Raw genomic sequence first — 17063 nt, 5'->3', positions numbered from 1 at the left:
CTTTCTCCAATATTTCACTTGATATTATAGTAGCTTATTTTATTAGTTTTATAACACGTTATCAGCACGAAATCTCTACTTTTGAGCAAAAGGTGAAAACGGAGGCTCTATCTTGAACAAAGGTGAAGCACAAGATTTTGTCGAAATTCTGCCCATATTTCTTCAAGAAAATTCTGAGGTAAATTTCTAACTCAAAAACTTATTTCAATTTCTTATGGGTAATCTTACAAAACAAGAGTTCATACCTCTTGATATTTCTGGAAAAAATTATTTATCATGGGTATTAGATGTTGAAATTCATCTTGAGGCAATGAGTCTTGGTAATACTATTGTGGAAAAAAATGAATTCTCAAGCCAAGACCGTGCCAAAGTTATGATTTTCCTTCATCATCATTTAGATGAAGGATTAAAAATAGAGTATCTTACTGTTAAAGATTCTCTTGTCCTTTGGCGAGATTTGAAAGAAAGATTCGACCACCTGAAGTTGGTCGTTCTTCCAAAAGCCCGATATGATTGGCTTCACTTACGGCTGCAAGATTTTAAATCTGTCAACGAATATAATTCAGTCATGTTCAGAATCACTTCTCAATTATCATTATGTGACGAAAAAGTCACTGATGAAGATATGTTAGAGAAAACATTTTCTACTTTTAATATCTCTAACATGCTCCTGCAGCAGCAATATCGAGAGAAGGGATTTAAAAAATATTCTGAACTTATCGCATGTCTTCTCTTGACTGAACAAAATAATGAATTATTGCTGAAAAGCCATGAGTCCCGACCAACTAGTGCAAGTCCATTCCCTGAAGCGAATGCGACCCAGTTTTAAAATTCTGGTCGAGGTCGTGGACGTGGCCGTGGAGGAGGCCGTGGACGTGGCCGTGGCCGTGAACGTGATCGTAGTAAATTTGTGCTCCATGAAAATTTTAACCGTGGCAAACAACAAAATGTTTCCCAAAAAAGGGAAAATAACTACGATCAGAAAAATGGAGAAAAGAAAATTTATGAAGAAAAATGCTACCGATGTGGTATGGAAGGTCATTGGTCTCGTACCTGTCGTACGGCTGAATATCTTATTGACCTCTATCAAGCATCATTGAAAAAGAAAGACAAAGGTGTTGAGACAAATTTCATTGATCAAAAGAATGATTATGATGATGCTGATATGACACACCTCGATGTAACTGATTTTTTTGAGCATCCTGAAGATGTTAACAAATATCCCATGATTATTTAGATATTTTTATGATACTTTATATCTTTCATATAATTTCCTTTCCATTGAATATTTATTTTCGCATCTTTATTAATATTTATTTTTATTTAAAATTTTCTTCCTGAAGAAGAAATAGATGTCAAATATTTGGGATTAAATAATGGTGATGATAATATTTGTCTCATTAATAGTGCTACTACGCACACCATATTGAAAAATAAAAAATATTTTTTTTGTTTGAAAATGAGAGAAACAAACGTTAATACCATTAGTGGTAGTGCAAAATTGATTGAAGGCTCCGGAAGAGCCACTATATTTCTCCCTGGAGGGACTAAAATTATTGTAAATAATGCACTATTCTCTCCCAAGTCTCGAAGAAACTTATTGAGTTTTAAAGATATCCACGAAAATGGATATCATATCGAGACAATGACTGAGACAAATGGTGAATTTTTATTAATCACAAGTATCATTTCTGAAAAAAAATGCGTAGTAGAAAAATTATCTTCTTTTTCTTCTGGGTTATATTATGCACAAATTAGTGCAATTGAAATTCATCACCTAGTAGACCAGAAGTCTACTCTTCCTAATGATTTTATGGTTTGGCATAATTGTCTCAGACATCCCGGATCTATAATGATGAGACGAATAATTGAGAATTCACATGACCACTCATTGAAAAATCAAAAAGTATTAACAGTCAATGAATTCTCTTGTGTTGCTTGTTCTTAAGGGAAATTAATTATTAGACCATCACAAGTTAAAGTTGGGACTGAATCCCCTGCATTTCTAAAACGAATTCATGGTGATATATGTGGGCCTGTAGATCCACCATGTAGACCATTTCGATATTTTATGGTGCTAATTGATGCATCAACTAAATGGTCACATGTATGTTTATTATCTACTCGTAACTTGGCATTTGCGAGATTGCTTGCTCAAATAATTAAATTACGAGCACAATTTTCAGATTACCCAATAAAGAAAATTCATCTAGATAATGCTGGTGAATATTCGTCACATGCTTTTGACGATTATTGTATGTCCATTGGAATAACTGTTGAACATTCTGTAGCTTATGTTCACGCACAAAATAGTCTAGCTGAATCACTTATTAAACGGTTACAATTAATTGCTAGACCATTGTTGATGAGGTCTAAACTTCCTTTACTTGTTTGGGGACATGCTATTTTACATGCAGCAACACTTGTGAGAATTAGACTGACAAGTTATCATACTTATTCTCCCCTACAATTAACTTTTGGTTATGAACCCAATATTTCTCATTTACGAATATTTGGTTGTGCGGTGTATGTCCCAATTGCACCGCCCCAACGTCATAAATTGGGCCCCCAAAGAAGATTGGAGATATATGTCGGATATGAATCACCTTCAATCATTAAATATATGGAACCATTAACAGGTGATTTATTTACTGCGAGATCTGCAGATTGCCATTTTGATGAATCACATTTTCCGACATTAGGGGGAGATAAAAATCAACCTAAAAAGGAAATCACTTGAAAAAAATCGTTGAATTTCCTTGATCCTCGTACTATAGAATGTGAACTAGAAGTTCAAAGGATTATACATTTGCAAAAAATTGCAAATCAATTACCGGATGCATTTAATGACTCCAGAAGAGTTACTAAATCACATATTCCTGCTAAAAATGCTCCGATTAAAATTGATGTCCCTGAAGGACAAATTACAAGTGCTAATGAGTTTAAAGCATGCTTGAAGCGTGGGAGACCTCTTGGTTCCAAAGATAAAAATCCTCGAAAGAAAAAAGGAGTAGATGAATCAACAATTAGTGACAAAATTCAACCTCCTGAAGAGGTCGCTCCTACAAATCCAATTCTTGAAGAGAATGAAATTATAGAAAATTCAATAAATTTTGTCATTTCAAAAAAAAGTTGGAACCGAAAAGAAATAATTATTGATAGTATTTTCGCATATAATGTAGCACTTGATATTATGGCAGAGGACGAGGATCATGAGCCTAGATCGGTTGATGAATGTCGAGGTAGAAATGATTGACCAAAATGGAAAGATACGATCCAATCTGAATTGGACTCACTGGCTAAAAGAAAAGTTTTTGGACCTATAGTCCAAACACCTAAAGGTGTAAAACTAGTAGGATATAAATGGGTATTTGTGAGAAAAAGAAATGAGAAAAATGAAATTGTGAGGTATAAAACAAGACTTGTAGCTCAAAGATTTTCACAAAGGCCTGGATTTGATTATGATGAAACGTATTCACCTGTAGTGGATGCTATCACATTTAGATATCTTGTATGTTTTGCAGTACATGAAAAATTAGATATGTGTCTAATGGACGTCGTTATTGCATATTTATATGGGAATCTTGAAAATGATATTTATATGAGAATCCCCGAAAAGTTCAATATGCCTGAAGCATGCAAATCAAATCTTAAAAATATTTATTCTATTAAATTACAAAGGTCTCTGTATGGGTTTAAACAATCTGAACGTATGTGGTATAACCGCTTCAATGAATGTTTAACTAAAGAAGGTTATACAAATGATCCAATATGTCCATGTATTTTTATCAAGAAAAATGGATCAAATTTTGTGATAATTGCTGTATATGTTGATGATCTAAATTTGATTGGAACTCCTGAAGAGATTCAAAATAGTGTTGAATATTTGAAGAAAGAATTTGAGATCAAAAATTTTGTAAAGACAAAATTCTGCCTTGGTTTGCAAATTGAGCATTTGAAAGGTGGAATTTTTGTCCACCAAACTGCTTATACCCAGTAGGTATTAAAGCGATTTTATATGGATAAAACACATACATTAAGTACCCCAATGATCGTCAGATCATTAGATCCTAATAAAGATCCTTTTAGACTATGAGAGGAAAATGAAAATATACTTGATCCTGAAGTACCATATCTCAGTGCAATTGGTGCACTAATGTATCTTGCTAATTGTACAAGACCGGATATATCATTTGCAGTGAATTTATTAGCAAGATTTAGTTCCTCACCCACAAGACGACATTGGAATGGCATTAAACATATTTTTCGCTATCTCCAAGGAACAATTGATTTTGGTTTATTTTATTCAAATAAATCCAAATCCGAATTGGTTGGTTATGCTGATGCTGGGTATTTATCTGACCCGCATAAAGCAAGATTTCAGACTGGCTATCTATTTACATATGGAGGTACAACCATTTCTTGGCAATCTACAAAACAATCATTAGCCGCCACTTCATCGAATCATGCTGAAATAATAGCAATTCATGAAGCCAGTCGAGAATGTGTTTGGTTAAGATCAATGACCCACTATATTCGAAAGAGTTGTGGGTTATCCTCCGAAAAAGAAAATCCTCCAACTATATTATATGAAGATAATACAGCTTGTATAGCCCAATTGAAAGGAGGATATATTAAAAGAGATAGGACAAAGCATATTTCACCAAAAAAAATTTTTACTCATGATTTGCAAAAGAATGGTGAAATTGATGTGTAACAAATCCGATCAGATAATAATTTGGCGGATTTATTTACCAAGGCATTCCCAACTGCAACATTTGAGAAATTGGTGAAGAGTATTGGAATGCGACGATTAAAAGATCTCAAATGATATTTGCATCAGGGGGAGAAATTAATACACAAGAATAGTGTACTCTTTTTCCTTCACTAGGATTTTTGTCCCGATGGGTTTTTCTCTAGTAAGGTTTTAACGATGCATATTCTTTGTGTAGTAGACATCCAAGGGGGAGTGCTATGAAACAACTAAAATGTGAATGTCCCTTTGTATTTCCAAGAGAATTAATTCATGATTTATGACTATATTATGTATAGAAGTTACAATCCATAAATCTATTCATGTAGTGGAGAAACCGTTTCATAGGTTTCTTCATATTATTGTAGTAGTGGGTGTTTAATAGAATTGATGTACCTTTAATCTTGTAGTACCTATATATAGAGGTACATTGACACCCTTTGGGATGACTTTTGTATCTTATTGGAATATAAGAATATCACTCTCCATTTCTTTACTTCTTTCTCTACTTCTTTCTCCAATATTTCACTTGATATTATAGTAGGTTATTTTATTAGTTTTATAACAATTTATAACATAATAAAATATGAAAAAGGCTAAAGAATCTATGCAAAAAATTTCATTTAGGATGTACTCATATACAATTAATTATCACTAGAAATAATCCAACATGATTTGACATGTAATTCATTATTAATACTATATTAGTTATACGTATAATGTTTAAGAAAAAGCAAGTAGTAACATATTTGGAAAAAATATAAAAAATATAAAAAAAAAATACGAGTTTACAAGAAGTTAATCCATCCATATTTTGAAATTTATGAAACTATTTTGTTTGTCGCTTTGTTGTCAAAATTAGTAACATAATGCGTTCGTAGTCTTGCCATCACTTCATGTATGCAATTACTTTTCTTTCAAAAATTTTTGCACACAATTGTATTGATAATATTTATTATTCTGTTGCCATAATATAGAAATTATATATTTCATATGTTACACTTTTTAAGTTTTGAATTTTCATTTCATCCATGGACCGCAATCAATGGGGCATAGTTGGACAACTCCATTTTACGTTCTTAACCTATCACTATTAGTACGTGGGTCCTATGCTATATGCTAGTTGATGGCTAAAAAACAGTTCGAACACCCATTTGTTTTCCTTATGGTTAAATGTAAAACCCCCTCCCTCCCAATGAACTTTTATAGCTGTTGCACAATATACCCCAAAAGTATGTTTATAGACACTTTGTACCTTAAGAAAATTGTCGTTCACAGATTTAACAATGAAACAAAGCGTGCGTCTCACAAACTCTATTCATTGAAATTTCCTGGTAAAATTGCCCCTCCTTCCAAACGACTATAAATTGCTATCTCCACCCATCATCACCTATCATGCTTTTCATTTAATATCATTTTCTTCACAGCTTTTCTTCTTTTATTTCCTCTTCTTTCACAGATGTTGCATAGTCTTTTACACACATGAAGCACAGTCCTAATAGTTGTAGCTCAAGCAATGCATTTCAAGCAACAAATTTCAACTGAAGATGTAGGTGCGGAAGAATAGTACATTTACGCACTTCATGGACCATTCACAATCCAAGAAAAAATTTTTTAGGATGTTCTAATTATTAGGTAAGTCCAAACATACTACAATTTCAGTGAATCAAAGGTAATAACAGCAACTTATTCTGGATTCTTTTGTAAATAGAATGCTAATGCATGCGGGTATTTTAAGTGGGTGAAACTTGAAACATGCAAAAAGGAATGGAAATTAGAGCATATTTTCATGGCCAAATGGAAGAAATATAGGTAAGGACGAACCATCTGTAGCAACAAAATGAGCAGCTACAAAGAGCATATGAAAGAGTGAATGGTGCAAGAGTTTGTAGTATGCTTCAAAATGACCAATTGGTAGCCAAATGTGAAGAATTGAAAGCTATAATCCAATCATTGTAAGAAACCGTGGCCAAATATTAAGAAGCTCTTAAAGAAAGAAGAAGAATCGACTCCAAAGGGAGGAAGCTGCACTTTTTTATTCTAGTGGTACTTGTTGTAATGAAAGAAAAGAAAAAGGAACAAGTGTATCTCCTACCATGAACACCATGTAATATGAACCTTTAAGTTAGTACAAAATTATGGTTTATTGTAAAAAGCACCACAGTGCTGGTTTCATGTTAGAAAAAAAAAGCAATATGGAAAAAATAAACAGCATAACAATAAAAAGAATAAAGGCAGAAACTTCATAATCCACTCCATAGTTCATTAATGAAATATTATAAAGCATGTTGTATAAACCACCAGGAAGATCATCTTTCACCGTACTAATACAAAGTATCAAAATATCATATCATAGTATTCAACCAAACAAAAAAAGACCATAACTGTCTAAACCCTTCAAAAGTATGTATTCATTACAAAAGAGAAATATATCCTTTTCGAGCTACATGATCATCCTAATAGTTAGACAAACCTTCATTAGGTGATACCCAAGAGTGTTGATGCACATATGTCCTAGTGCAAGAAAATCGACTGGAGAACAAAAGATCACCAAATCTTGTTGAATGCCTTTGGATCTAGTACAAATGAAAACAAGATATTGGTCAAGTATATTTACATTACATTGCATGTGAATTGTATATGAACTGTAGTGGTATGGTACCTTGATTAGCATTGGTATTAGCACTCAATTGTAAATCTCCAATCAGGAGATTATTAGTCTACTAATTAAATAGGACATTAGTTTGTTAAAATGTAGCTGTGATTAAGCAAATGTGTACTAAAATGCAGCTGAAATACTTACCATTGGAGCTGTCCAAGTTTCAGTACTATTTTGAGGCTGCATGGCCTTTTAAGTCACCTGCCATTAATAAGAAAGACATTAATACAAGTTAAAATTGATGAAATAAAAACATACATAATGACTAAGATAATATTAGGTCACCACATCAATTCAACTAAGTTTCTGCCATCAGACATGTTAATACCATTCCAATTTCCAAATCCAAAAAGTGATGGAGAACATCTTGAAAATGCACCTCTCCTTCTTTTCCCTCTTTCCCCACCTCTAGATGATGATTCCCCTCTCCTATCATTACCTCTTTCCCTTTCATTACCCTTTCCATTACCTTTTCCGTAACCACTGTCATTAGCATGATTTACTCTTTGTGTTACTAGATTAATTGTTTTTAGTCTTCCACCAACATTTCTTGGTGGGGCTATACCTCCTCTTCTATTTGTTTGAGTGGTAGAATGCTGTCTAGTAGCATCTTTACCTTACAGAAATGACCAAACCAATAAATAAGCTAATTAAAAAAAATATTAAACATAATTTAAGGCATTATACACAACCTATCTTGGTTTCTTGCTTGTCTTCTCATTGTGACCAGGCTTATTACAGTTGCTATATTGGGCTATAGTACCTTTTTTGGGTATCACATTACCATTGACAAGCTCATCTGCACCTTTTCTTTGTAACTTTCTTGGTCTGTTAGGTCTTCTCCTTACTTTTGGTGGCTGAATAGGTAGTCCACCTGTTTGTATCCATAGACTATCTTCTGGAATAGGAACCACCATACTCTTATAAGCTCTATTGTAGTACTCTACACTATAGTATGAATGGACATGGTCTGCTAGTTCTTAATTAGAATCTATAATTGCTATACATACATGTACACAAGGAATGCCAGTTATATTCCACTCTCTATAAGTACAAGTTCTTGCATTCAGGTTAATAATTTGTGCCCTACATAGGATGCGATCTCCCATATGCCTTGACGAAATTGAATAGCTTCATATTCCATTGTTTGTGCCTTAATTTTCTCCACCTTGTCATGAATTCTTGAACAAAATTTTCCCTTGACCTTAGATATGAATTCTCTCTTTTCTTAGTATCTACACATGATAAGCTTTCTGATTGTTTCAAACATAGATAAAAATTGGCTCCTCCCTTACCTCCTTAATATATCGATTAAAGGATTTACTAACGTTGTTGTTCAAAAGATCATACTTTCATCTTGGATTGAACATATATTTTTTATTAGCAACTTGGAGTTCTCTCATTTTTATGTCCAACTATCTGGCTCATATGCCCTTAATAGTAGTCTACATGATATTTTTTAGTGCCTTGTCCTTAAACTTGAGTTTGACATTGGCATATATATGCCTAACACAGAACCCATGTTCCACCCCAGGAAACAACACATCAATTGTCTCTACTAGACCTTACAAAATAGCAACACCATGGATCAAATTAGGTTTAATTATACGGCAGTAACAAACTAATATGAATGTTGAAAAAAATAAATGGTAAGTTTATCTTTTGTCTGTCAGAAATTAATACACAATTCATGACAGTGAACAAATATGAGTAGTCAGAAGTTCTAGAAACTAATGCCAGCTTTCCTTACATTCAGATTCCACATGTGTCATTACCATAAGATACATCTGATTGTTTCCATCTCTCTCAACAGCTTGCATCAGATGTCCCCCAAATCTTCCTTTGAGATGGCAAGCATCTAAACCAACAACTAATCTACATCCAATGGTAAATCCATTTTTTCGTGCCCTAAACATAACAAACATTCTCTAAAATAAGGATTGACAGAGACTGGAACAACTTCTATTATTACATAAGCTGTAGAACTAGGGTTTTTCAGCATAATGATTGTACAATAATCTCTGAGTCTAGAATATTATTTTTTATGATTCCCTCACATTTCAAAAAGAGCATGGTTCTTGACTTTATACACTTTCCATCTAGAAACTCTTAATTTAAAATTTCTTTTAATCGTTTTTCGAAATTCCTTAAGTCTCTAGTCCGGATCATTAGCCAATTCCTTTTTGAAGCATTTGGCCAACCATCTAGAATATGCACTAACATTCTTAAAAGACTAAGGACACCTATGAAGGTTGCTCATTATGCTCTTGACCTGCAATGCTTTAGTCTACCTATAATAAATTGCATATATCCTCCAAACACATTCTCTTTTACATATTGCAATGATTTTGTTACTATCATTTTTTTTCAACTTCAACTCAAAACCTTTAAGGATGGAATACATCTAAATTGCCTTCCTGAGCATATGTGTGGTTGTGAAAATGAGGCCCACCTTAATTCATATCACTCAAGAAATTGTTCTCTATTTTCATCCTCAGAGGATTGAATAGCAGTTTTTAGTACTTTAGCATTAATAATATTTTCATACTCCAAAAATTTACCCTCTTTCCTAATCTCAACAAAGGGTCTATACTCATCACTAATTAATTTAGCATATTGTTGGTACTCTCCTAAGTTAATATTATTGTCTATCTCACTATTATCATCACCAATATCACAGCCATCACTTAATGTGTCCCCATCTAAGAAAAAATCAAAATCTAAGTTATATTCAGAAGATTGCTCACTTTTAGGTGTGTATGATTCATCAAATTCTATTTCTGATTCATTTATATCGTGGTCAACCTCTAATTCAAGATTATCATTCACCCCACTAGCCCCTAAACCACCATTACCATTCTAAGCTCCCTTATTAGCATTCATATTGACATTACCTACAGCTCCATTATCATCTTACTTATCCCCATTATCATTGATCTCTCTAACACGGATACGAATGTATGATTCATCTGTAAACATCCTAAAGATTTCCATAACTGAAGCTTTACTATTTAATAAGGCAAATTCACAATCTAGCATTTTATAACAAACCTTTATAGGCAATTGTAGTCCTTTCAACATCCCCCAAATCTCAAATCTAGACATAAAATCTGGGTAAATATTATTGAAATATTTTATATTCCCACCCACATATGTTAGTCTTGGATTATGTACAAAATGAACCCTATAATGAATTTCGAATGAGAACTAGAGCTGTAAATGAACCGAATCAAACTGAATATCTCATGTTTAACCTCTGTTCATTAAACTACTCGAACAAGGCTCATGTTTGTTTGATAATAATCAAACTCCAAATCTGTGTTCATGTTCAACTCGTTAAATAAAATATGTATTCGAGTTCAAGATCGAACTCGACTCGTTTAACACAAATGAGCCGTTCCTGAATAGGCTTGAGATGTTCAAATTCACACCCTTTGTCTCATAAAATAGATACAATTTGCTTGTCTATAGTATTAACTATTAACTATTAATAAATAACAACAACCTAAATTCCACTAATCCAATCTTGTCATGCTACATAAAATGAAAATATGACATATAAATCATCCTCATAAACAACTAAATCACTAAGTCATTCTCATGAATCCCATCATTCATTAACTACATAACAATATAACATAGAGACAATTAGCAAAGTAACAAGACAAAGCAATTTGTCTTCGGAAGACTAAAGTCCAAATATCAGTCAAGTACAATTTAACAACTACTTCATGTAGTTCATCCATCCACTTTATGCATCAGTTACAGCAAAGAAATTTTGGTTGGGCCAACTTCTTTGTACTTGAAAACAATCAGGTGGATAGATGCATAAGTATTTTTCCCCCCAAAACTCTACAAAGAATACAATGCATTAGCCATAAAAGTTGACCAATCAACAAAGAGAATGTAGAACAATCTAGTAGTCTATATTGATAGACTAATCAAGCAAGTAGTCTATTTTGAAATAATTAGTATTCAAAATAACTATTTAAAGAAAACCACACATCACATATGGATATAGAAGAAATAAAAACATTGAAAACTTCAAAATAACCAATCAAAAGTACTGAAACTTTAGAATTTAAAATGAGTACAGTGAACTGCATGCTTTTAATTTGGGAGTACAACTTCTTCATATGCCTTCAAGTCCTTAACACTCGACGATTTCTACCAAAAAAAATTAAAATTATATAAAGATGGTGGATTTATAAAAATTAGAGAAACAAGGAAACATAACATATATGACATATTACCTTTGAATAACTTCTTGTAAGTCCATGTAAATTTCAAACCCAATTATTAGCGCAAAGTAACATCTGGACTATGTCAATGGACATGAAAGAACAACGATCATCAATGACTCTACCATTAGCACTAAAAGTAGATTCTGAAACCACAACATTTCTGGAATAGATAATATGTCAACAGCTAGCTTTAATAACACTCGAAATCTCTGTCTTTCGTCTCTTCACCAACTCAAGACATCTAGATTTACACTTGAAGCACTATTGTATCTCTTTTTACTCAAATAAATATTTAAATTTGATTATTTTGGTGATATTTTTTCTTTGCTACTCACATGCATTTCAAATTTAACTTTGTCAGTTAACACATTGTTTCCAATTTTTTCTACCGCCATAGAACTGAAACTAAAAGCATAACTATTTTTAGTTTTTCTGTGTTTTGGTAGAAGCACTTTTTTAACAAAAGATGAAGCGATCGAAGAAGCATACTCATTATAAAGATCATGAAAACCTCTTTTATTTTAGCAATGTCTCTAAGACCTACTTCATTACTATAAATAATTGGAAAAGCATAGTCAATGAGTACAACTTTATATATTGGATCTAAAATAACACTTAAAAAAAAAGTAGAATATTACTTTCACCCCAATATTTGTCCAATTTTGAAGCCATGCTTGCAACCATGGCTCTAATGTGGTTAGAAGGATTCACAAATTTTTTATTTAGAAACTCCTTAATTCCATAAAGTTCTGGTAGGAAAATATTGACAGTTGAATATTTACTTCCAGAAATCATCCTAGTTATTTCATGAAAATATCAAAAAATTGACACACTTCTTCAACTTTCATCCAATCATATTAACTAAGAACATAATGAAAGTCCAGATCAATATCTGTATATCTCCAAAACACATATTTAAATTCTATAACTGAAACCAATATCAAACATGTCCCATTCCAACGTGTGGGACAAATCTTGAATCAATTTTTTGGAGACAAATAAAGCTATTTTTTTTTATCTTGTTGAATTCATTGAGGTGAGACTCTGAATGTTTAGGTACTCAATCCCCTCTCCAACAGTATCAATCGTTTTTCCTGTTTGACTAAGACAATCTTGTACCAAAAGATTAAGTATATATACACATCAATGAACATACAAGTGTTTTCCCTCAACATTTAATTGTTTTCTCAACGAAAAGTCTTCTTTTGACCTCCAAACACACACATCATTATACAAAGCATTATCCATGGTAATGTTACAAATTTTATTCTTAATGCCCTATTGAATAAAACACTTGTTAAGAGGATCAATTATAATAACTCCAATATATGGGAAAAATTCAATACATGCTTTTACCGCACCCAATTCAAATCAATAAAGTATCCAATTACGATCATATATACTGAATTTTTTAGGTTGATTTCCATAAATCTATTGTGATCCCCTTTAGTAATGATATCAACTTCTTCTTTTCCAATTCATGAGTAGAAATGCAGTCTTTCTTCATAGTTTGTCTACTAATTTTTATATAATATGGAGAAGCAACTTTCATGAACTTGTTAAAATTTCATGATCCAAGGTTGTAAAGGGACATTCATATGCCAAAATAATATGAGATGTAAGTTCCCATACCTTAACATAATCATATCTAAAGTTTGTAATTGAAATCATGCCATCCAATGGTGTTTTTGCTGTGAAAGATAGAACTTTTTGTTGCATCCTCTTTTTTCCCTCATCTTCCAGCTTCTTTTGTAGACAATTCTTCAAATGCCTATTGTAAGTATTTGTGGTACCACTAGTATTCATCTTCCATGCCTTTTTGCAATGCTTACATATTACTTTAATTCATCCATCAGTTTGAGCTTCTCAATCCATGTCATGCCATATTTTATATTTCAATGCTCTAGTCTTCTTTTGAAATGGTTTAGTCATTTTTTCTTTATTTTCAGCAAGTATTTGAATTTCAACAACTTCATGCATCTCATCACCAACGACAAGCATCATACCTTTATTACTAGGATCCATACTAGGACTTGTGGAAGCGCCTTGATGTGAACTATAAGGGGAACTTGACGTACCCTACTTGCAATAGGAAAAGGAATAATTAGAAAACTGAAACTACTAATCAATGAAAGATTAAACAAACTATATTAGTATAGCTAAACAAAAATGAGTAAATCTTATATACACTGATAGTGTATACACTATCACGATTGGATGCACGACATATATGCAAAATTTGAGTTTCAAATTCAAATTCGGATTATTTATCATACATCTAACGGTGAAAGTGTATACACTATTAGTGTATAAAAGATTAATCCAACAAAAATATGTACTATTTACTAACAAATTAACAAAGATGCTATTAACTGATAAATAATAATGAATTCGATATCTTCTAGCACAACACAAAGAATTAAACTATTAATCACTCCAGAAACTAAAGTTTCAACTTAAAGATAAAAATACATAATTGAGCTCTCATTCTAAAGTTCAAGAAAATACAAATAAAAATATCCACTTACTTGTATTTTTAACAAAAAACCACCTGAGGTCGAAAATCAGAAGACATTTGAATAGGAAATAACATAAATAGTCAACACGTGAGACGTGGTTAGATCTTCCTCTGATAAATGAGACTTTACTAGATTTTCAGTGTCAAACCTTACTAAACTTTATATTTAGGTCCTTACCTATTATGATATCCCGAAATTGACTAGATTTTCACTATCAAACCTTACTAGACTTTGTATTTAGGTTCGTCTTCAATGAAGTTACAAATTAATGACATGAGTTTATAGGCAACTTGAATTGCATGTCTATCTAACTTAAAATTTTAAATTTTCGAAAATTCTAACAAAATAGGCAACAAGAAGAAAATCATAATGGGCAAAAGAATTTACAAGATTTTTCTGTGGTTCTTAAGCTCAACAATGAGAATAATTTAGTTGTTACCAGCATCATAGAGGATCCAGGATTTAGTTCTTGAAGTCAAAAGACATTTGAGAAGAAAATAACATAAATAGTCAATATCTAGTTTAGAAAGCATCCCTAAAATTAAGACTGGAAAATCTAAAATTCAATGAATTAGAGCTAAACAAGATCAAAGTTTTAAGCAAATAAAATTAACACACCTTGGAGAGATAGTCCTAAGCACCTCAGACTCTCAGTGATGACACTGGTGGCAATAAGGATCATGGCCATTTGTAGAAGACTAAAAGGAGAAGGTTTGGTGATGTGAAATTGAAAGAGAAATTTAGGAAGGTTTGGTGGTGACGAGACAATGGTGGTGACGAACTTGACAGTGGTTGATGGGCATGTGGTAGTGGTGGCAAGCAGCGTCGGCAATTAGGAAGAAGTGAAGATCAGAAACTTTCAACTTTGTGAAGTTGGACTATACGAGCTAATAAAGGCTAGAGAAAAGTGGAACAACTGGAATAGGATAGGAATTAGGATAAAAATTGTAACAATACTAACCCTAAATTTTATGAAATGACCATTAAGCCCATGTTCACAAACGATCGTTTAATCTCGCGAACACGCTCGTGTTCATTCGATTACTTATCAAGTCAAAATATTTGTTCATACTCGAGTCATATACAATTTTGAACGAATCCTTATCGAACATGAACAAGTCTAAGCGAGTCGAGCTAACGAATAGCTCGGTTTGTTTAACAACTTTAATGAGAACATATCTTTCAACTGCAATGACCACACTGGTATGAGACAACAATATAATAATACATGTGAGGGACCATAAAAACACCATTACTACTTAGTTAACATATAGTACTCGGTAAAAATTAGTTTAAAAATGACCCATGTTCAACATAATATAATCTTGTAAAGAAACCTATGAACAACCAAATTATTGCATGAAAATGACAAAAAACAAAAAATGGTCACAATCAGCCCGGCAGCAGACCAACATAAGGACCACATGCAATAATATATTCCACAACGACCATAGAAATACACATTCTAAAACCCAAACTACAAGTACGAACAAGCAGATCCACACAAAAAGGTAAAAAGTTGATTAAAGAAAGAAAAAGTAAGGCTTTGCATATTACCTGATTTGCTGAATTTCTATAGTGATTAAGATTCCACCATGATTTAGATTCTTCAAGGTGTCATTTTCTCACTTTTGGTGTGCCTCTATTGTGATTCCCCTTTGCTTCTTCATCGATCGTAAGAAAAAAGCAAAAATTTTTGCAAACTCAAGAATGGAGGTTATGAAGAACTAGTTCTCTCTTTTCTTTTACCCTAATTCTAAACAAATATCCTTTTGCATCTTTCTGCTCCACACGTCACAATGGGTACCCACCAAAAATGTGTTTTTGTCCGTTCAATTATTACTTGAGGATACAGTTGTCATTTCAGTGGTAACGTATCAGTAGAGTTAGAGTGCAAAGTGCCTATAAACATATTTTGAAGTGTATTGTGCAACAGCTATAAAAGTTCATAGGGACTTTTTGCATTTAGTCCTTTCTCTTGCTTTTGGAACAGACCCAAATTTCAAGGTTAGTGATGCCATTCTTACATCCATTCAACCCATATGGGGAGAAAAACTAATTCTCCATAGAAGATATAACCACAAAAGCTAATCCTCCATAGAAGATATCTATGACCAATATTGTAGTACTTTTTGTGATATAATATACATGAGAAAAAAGATCGGTTGGGGATATAAAAAGGTGTTTAAAAAAATGTGTTTATGATATAAGTAAAAAAATTTTTGCAAATAAGGCCCCGTTTGGAAGGTGAGTTTTTTGAGTGTTTGTATAAAACTTTATTGTAAATCACTGTAGAAGTTGTAGAAAAACTTTTGTGAGATGAAAAAACTTTTTTTCCTTTTCCTTTTCTTTCTTTCTTTTTCTTTTTACTCTTTTTTCTTTCTTTCTTTTTTCTTTTCCTTCCTCCCTTTCCTTTCCCCTTTCCCTCCCCTCTGCCCGCCACCCCTTTCCTCCCCTCTCCCCCACCACCCCTCTGCCTCACCTGCTGCAGCCTTAGTGGAACTGCAACTCCAGCTTTTCCGATTTCCAAAACTACTACTACTACTACTAGTACTACTACGGAAATCACTGGGCTCGTGGACAGAAACAGGTTTGATGGAGCCGCTGCTCCTTTTCTTTTCCTCATCATTTGGAGATGGCAGCTTTATAGCTGCGGAGCTGCTCCTATTGTTGCTGTTCATCTTGAACTTCTTCTTTATCCTTTCCTCCCCTCTCCCCATCCCCCTTCCCTCGCCCGAAGCAGCAACAGGAAAATTTTTTTTTTCCAATTTTCCTTCTCTCCTTCTCCTCCCCTTCCCCCACCACCCTCACCCTCCCCCGGTGTGATCTGGTCTCGCGACCAGATCGGCTAGAGGGGAAGGGGAAGGGTGGTGGGGAAGGAGAGGGGG

At 33.1% G+C, this 17063-nt stretch overlaps 1 long non-coding RNA gene across 3 annotated transcripts; it reads right to left on the bottom strand.

Moving 5' to 3' along the window:
• Nucleotides 1-6992: 6992 nt before the first annotated feature.
• Nucleotides 6993-15986, bottom strand: LOC140013070 (uncharacterized). 3 transcript variants are annotated; one of them, XR_011820146.1, is made up of 4 exons: nucleotides 14794-15295; nucleotides 11666-13735; nucleotides 7557-11579; nucleotides 6993-7329 (listed from the first exon to the last, which is right to left on the bottom strand). It is a non-coding gene; the product is annotated as an uncharacterized lncRNA (long non-coding RNA). The 3 variants fall into 3 exon arrangements; XR_011820147.1 differs by lacking the exon at nucleotides 14794-15295 and adding an exon at nucleotides 15733-15986 and having other exon boundaries at nucleotides 7557-13735; XR_011820145.1 differs by having other exon boundaries at nucleotides 7557-13735.
• Nucleotides 15987-17063: the final 1077 nt, after the last annotated feature.

The sequence above is a fragment of the Coffea arabica genome, chromosome 8e, assembly GCF_036785885.1.
Source record: "Coffea arabica cultivar ET-39 chromosome 8e, Coffea Arabica ET-39 HiFi, whole genome shotgun sequence".
NCBI classification, from domain to species: Eukaryota; Viridiplantae; Streptophyta; class Magnoliopsida; order Gentianales; family Rubiaceae; genus Coffea; species Coffea arabica.
The sequence above is the reverse complement of the archived record's forward strand: the minus strand, read 5'-3'. Positions and strand labels throughout refer to the sequence as shown.